Source organism: Pteropus alecto, unplaced genomic scaffold, assembly GCF_000325575.1.
Source record: "Pteropus alecto unplaced genomic scaffold, ASM32557v1 scaffold110, whole genome shotgun sequence".
NCBI classification, from domain to species: domain Eukaryota; kingdom Metazoa; phylum Chordata; class Mammalia; order Chiroptera; family Pteropodidae; genus Pteropus; species Pteropus alecto.
Genome location: NW_006431920.1, coordinates 11,391,799 through 11,397,850, shown reverse-complemented (window position 1 = coordinate 11,397,850; position 6,052 = coordinate 11,391,799).

The following is a 6,052-nucleotide window of genomic DNA, read 5'->3' as shown; positions in this document are numbered from 1 at the left end:
TAGACTCAAGTATACTGCCTACAAGATACACACTTTAAATATAAAGACACGTAGTTTGAAAGTAAATGTACAGAAAAAATATACTATGCAGAATGACCATATTAATATCAGATTTTAAAAATAGACTTCATCACAGAGTATAACCAGGGATAAAGTTTTTTAAGAGACAATTCACCAGGTAGACAATAATTAGAAATGTGTTTGCACCTAGTAAGATAGCTGCATGAATCAATACTTGACAGAATTAGAGGGAAAAAAAAAAAAACAGACAATTCCACAATCAGAATAGGTTTTGACCTTTCTCTCAGCAATGATAGAACCACTGGAAGATCTGAACATGACTATTAACCTCTCTGATCTGACATTTACAGAATTCTATCTAAATACACATCTTTTTAAGCACCTACATACAATACATTCACCAAGAAAGACCACATACTGTGCTATATAACAAATGTATTATATGCAAAACTAAAGTAGTGCTTACAGGGAAACATAGCTTTAAATGCAAAAGAAGAAAGGCCTAAAAACAATGGCCTAATTTACTTTAATGAGCTCTAAAAAGAAGAGCAAAGTAAGCCCAAAGTAGGTAGAAGGAATGAATTAAAGATAAAAATAGAAATCGATGAAATTGAAAACAGATAGTTTGTAGAGAAAATTAAAGCCAGAAAGCTGTTTCTTTTAAAAAACAAAATGAGAAACTTACAGTTAAACTCATCATAAAAGAGAGGAGGCAAGGGATGAATGAACACCTGTCACCAATGTGAAGAATAAAAAATGGAGTATCATTAGAAATCCTACAGACATTAATTAAAAAGATAATAAGTAAATTTTGGAACAACTTTATACCATCATAGTTTACAACTTAGATGAAAGGAATAATTTCTTGGTATGAAAGAAATAGAAATTATGAGTTGCCAGATTTGAAATAGATTTAATGTACTAGAAAAATCTCCCCAAAAGAAAAACAATGGACAAGTGGCAAAATATATGAACAACTCACAAAAGAAAAAATTCAAATGGCTCCTAATCCTATGAAAAAATACTTGATCTTAGAAATAATTTGGAAAACGTAAACTAAAAATACATAAGGAAACATTTCGCACTAATCAAATAGGCAAAAATTAAATTCTTATAAACTTTTGGGGGGCATGCAAAGTGGTCCAAGCACTTTACCAGGCAATTTGGCAACATCTTGCAAAGTTAAAACAGATATTCAATAATGGCCACTCCATTCCTAGTTAACACATGTGGGCGCAGGAAATATATACATAAGGATGCTCATGCAAGCAATAGAAAATTGCATTCATCAAGAGGAGAATGGATGAAAAATATATTTTGATATATTCATAAGGAAATTCTAAATAGCAGTTAATATCAGAAAACTAGAAATACATGTTCAATACGAATGAGTTTCAAAAAGTTAAGCAAAGAAACCAAATTGCAGAAGGATACACAAATCATGCCATTTATTTAACACAATACATGAAAGCAATGCTATATAATTTTAAGGATACATAGAAAGAGAGTAGGTATATAAAAACAGACATGGGAATGATAAGTACCAAAATCAAATACAGCTGTCTCTGAGAAACAGGAGGATAAGATCAGAATTGGAGAATATTTGTAACATTTTAATTTAAGGCCGATTGGTGCATACAACGGCATTCACTCAAGTATGCATTGCACCTTTAGATATGTCTGAAATATTCTATGATTTTAAAACTTAGAAAAGAACTGGAGTCTTTAATATGGCTGCTTGGCAAATGATGGAGGCTTCAGTCATAATGAGGGAACAGACGCCCTTGCTGAATGCCCTCAACTGTTTTGACTTCTGGAGGGGCGGGCCGTGATTACAGCTGCGATTAGGTGACTCACCATAATTATGTTTTGTTGAAATTGAATTTATTGAAGCATGAATCATTCTGCCCGAGTCCTACCTAATTGCTCCAACACTGTGGATGGGAAGGATGGCGGAGGAGTTTCCCCGCGGAGGTCATTATAGAATGAATGTGCGCGTGTGTACGTGTGCTCGCCTGCACACACTCGCGCCACACTCACCTTGCAGAAAGCCAGCAGTATTGCCTCCTCCTCTGTGGTCATGTGAGGTGGCAGGGAATGTTTGCAGATTAAACTGTGGCTTCTTCGGCTTCCCACCCCCTCCTCGTATTTCTGAGCAACTATTCTGCTACTTGGCTCCCTTGGGGGTCCCTGTGCCTCAGACTGGCCCCCCTCAGGGTTTTGTCTGGTTCCACAAAGCTGCTGACTGGCAGATTTTCTCCCTGTTCCCCCAGTTCAGGCCCCCCACTGCTCAGTGGGTTTCTCAGGGATGCCCTGGGAGCTGGGAGCCAGCTGCAGAGCTGTAATTTAAATCAACATGGACACTGTGTGGAGGCAAATGGCAAACCCAGAGTGTGGCGGGAACCCCTGCAGCATCCCGCTTTGCGGCTTGCTTACAGAGAGGAGTGGGGGGCGGGGTGGGGACAGCTTTGGGCTCTTACACACTGTGAGTCACCCACAGTCTCACGCAAGCAGAGAGTTTATGGCCTTTCTTCTGACCCCCGACTGTGAAGACCAGGAGACCTCACGTCATTTGGTCATTGTTTGTTTATCTTTGTGTCAGAGGAATTGAACAAATGAAATGGGCTTTCCTTACATCGCAAGTCGAGTGTAGGCTAGACATGAGTGAGAACTAACCCGCCAATAATTTTTCTACCAGAGAAGCCAACTCCATCATCCTAACAGCAGTGAGAACAAACACGTCACACCACTTACTAGGAACCAGGCACTGTTCTAACCACATTTTAAACTCATTTACTCTTGACAATAACTCAGTGGGGTGGATGTCTTTACTAGCAGCACTTCGCAGACAAGGAAACTGAAGCACTGCAAGGCTAAGTCACCTGCTCACCTTAACTTAGCTAGTAAACGGAGGAGGCCGGACTCTAAGACTCGGTCCCAGACTCTTAACTACCCGGCATGCCTTGCATGTGGCAGACACCATGCTGGGTGCTTTACAAAATCATCTAATGGTCTTCAAAACAACCCCCATTTGACACATGAGAAAACTAAGCCTGAGAGAGGCAAAGCAACTTGCAAAAATGACACGAATAGTAAGCAGCACAGTCAGGATCTAGAGCTTTTGATTCAAATGACCTACCGGCTGCGAAAGACAAAGCAGAAGAGAAATGCACAAGGCAGAGTGGCCATGAGCAACAGTCAAAAGACGGGAAAGCCCTATTCCATCCAACTGCTCATGTAAAGGCTCCTGGGCTCCTTCAACCACCTCTGATTCAAATGTGTGCTCAGGGCAGGTTTTTTTTTAATTACTGTATCTTCTTCTGCAACCATCCCCTCAATACCATTCTTAAACACAGCAGTGAACTTGGAGTTTTAAAAACCCATGGCCTAGTATTTTTAAACCTTGAATTTCTACTTACTAGAGTCAACTATTAAAGAATAAGTGTTTCAGCCAGAAGGAAATGTTTTAAACCCATGTTGACAAACTTTGGGAAGTATTGGCTGAGCGGTAACTGACAACAGGACCTCCGGGTATAGACTCACAAAAGAAATTCGGAGAATCAAAGCAGTAGCAGGGTATAACGGTGAGGTCAGAGACAGGCTTCACCATCTTCCTCACTGCCCAGTTATCCTGGGAACAAGTCTGTGCTCTCGTCCTTCTCATTCTGGTCTGTTGCCTCTGAAAACACCACAGACTCAGTGCTGGCAGACAAGCAGCAACTCTGGAGATCCCTGTAGACGTGAATGTCAGAGAGTCAAGGGTTCAAGATCCAGATCAATTCCTTCATTTTACAGACCAGGAAACTGAGACCTCACTGGCTACGTGATTGTCTATGGTTACCCAGCTAGACAGTATCAAAACCAGAAATAAAATCAGAAATAAGGTCTTGAGAGAATCAACAGCCATGAACAGCTAAAGGAAGAGACAGGCATCCAGCCCTCGGACTTTCTCTGTTCAATATACATCCCTCTACTTCAATATCTATAACTGGAACAATGGCAAACTCAATTCTTTTTCCCTATTTGGAAAGAAACTCAGGAATAAAACAGCATCTCATCAAGGAACTCAATCAGGTCTCATTTAAGTAGCCATTTTAAAGTCATGACTTAGTCTTTCACATGTGAAGCTTAAACCTGAATTTTAAAAACACAGAAATATCATCAAATACTCTGTATATATAGAAGATCTTATGGAAATCTATAAATTTAGGGGTGTGATGAAGATCTAAGATGAATGTTTTGTCAATTTTATTAAAATTAAAGAAAGAAGGATAGTGCCATGTTTCAGTGAATGAATAAAAGTAAAATAAATCCCAAGAAACAGAAGAATAAGAATCCAGGGGAAATAAGAAGATGACCATAAAAATCTAACTTGCTGGCATTTTATCTGTATTACTCTAACCACAGCAAGGGAGTTGCACTTTTTTTTATGAGTGGAACAGGGATTTAGGAGAGCTTCATTTGTATATGATTTAAATTATAACAGTTTTCAAACTAATGCCAGAATGCATACAACTCCAAAATAAATATGCACTGCTGATGTTGTTCTTTGAGGCACCATCTTTGTTTATCAGCACCTCATTCCCAGAAGTGACACCTCAATTTGCCCAATAGAAGGCTTATAATTTGGAAGCATCTTCTCTCTCCTTCATCCACCACCCTATGTCCACTCCATATCTAAATCCCGCCAACACTCCAGTGGGTGGCTGGGCATGACAATAGTAGATTTGGATATGATCAGTGTATAGTTGCAATACACTAACTTTAACCTAAGACAATCTAATCCACCTGTAAAAAGGAACGATAAGTTCCCATTCTTACTTACTTACTTACTCATCCTGTAAATTGGCCAAAACAAATATATTGGTGGAATCACTTGTTCCTATCTGGTTGTTATAGGATATGTAGACTTTTAGCAAAGTTTTCTTGGACTTCACCTTTATTCAAGCCCCGTAGCTCTTACCCTTTCTTCCATTTCTTCACCAACAGATGCCTGAAGTAGTTTTCAACTTACATACTTGTTCCCTATCTTCCTCTCTCTTTAACCTCTACGATCTAGCTTATTTAGACTTAGATCCAGGGAAATTGAGCCACATTTTTACCATTTGTTGGCATCACTTCAAACCAACACATAGTAACTAATATGCTACCACATGTAAACAGGAGACAAAGAAAATGATTTGATCTAAATATTTGAGACACCGGTAAATACAAAAATCTCTTCGCTTCATAAGGATGTGTATTTGAACATACATTGAGTGAAGGAAGATGAATTGAGGAAGTTTGTGTCATATTTTAGGGAAAAGACTGCTAAAACTCTCTCACTAGGCCATCTGGGAATTTAGAGTTATCTGTACCAGAGAGTAGAAGATCTAAAATGTTCATTTCAGAAGATCAGACATAGCTCTCTGTGCACCTATCAGCATGTATATGTAGACAATCACTCCAGGGAGATGGAGATTGAGCAGCAGCCCGGATTTCCTGAGACATCTTGAACTATTTTTTGAATGTTTGGGGTTTGGCAAATAAATGCATTGTGCCCCAAGCACCTTTTTCCCTTCATTTAAAACCCATGTGTATTGGAGAGGAAATTTAATCCTTATGTTCCTGATTCACTTATGCTTAACCCATCAAAATCCATCTTGGTGGGAACCGTCAGATGCCCATGAGCCTTCTGAACCTTGTGTAATAAACTGCTTGGAGCCATGTTTTCTTTGAATTTCAGAAACCACAATGAGGAACTATTTTCAGTGGCTTTAGTCAAAGGAACAAGATGGGATTTTGATTTTTCCCTCAGATTTGTCCACAACCAACAACTTCTAACATGGGTCAGACACATTGCCATGCCTTGTATTTAGTTCTTGCCAATAACCTGAGATCCAGAGACCACCGTTTTCTGAAAAGTCAACAAATATGGACTGAAATCCAACTCTGTGCTGAGCACTGTGTGAGTGTCTGGCACTGGGTCCCGGTGTTCTCACCAGTGGCTATCCAGCCTCTCCCTCTTCTGCATCTCTGAGAGGCCCTCTTT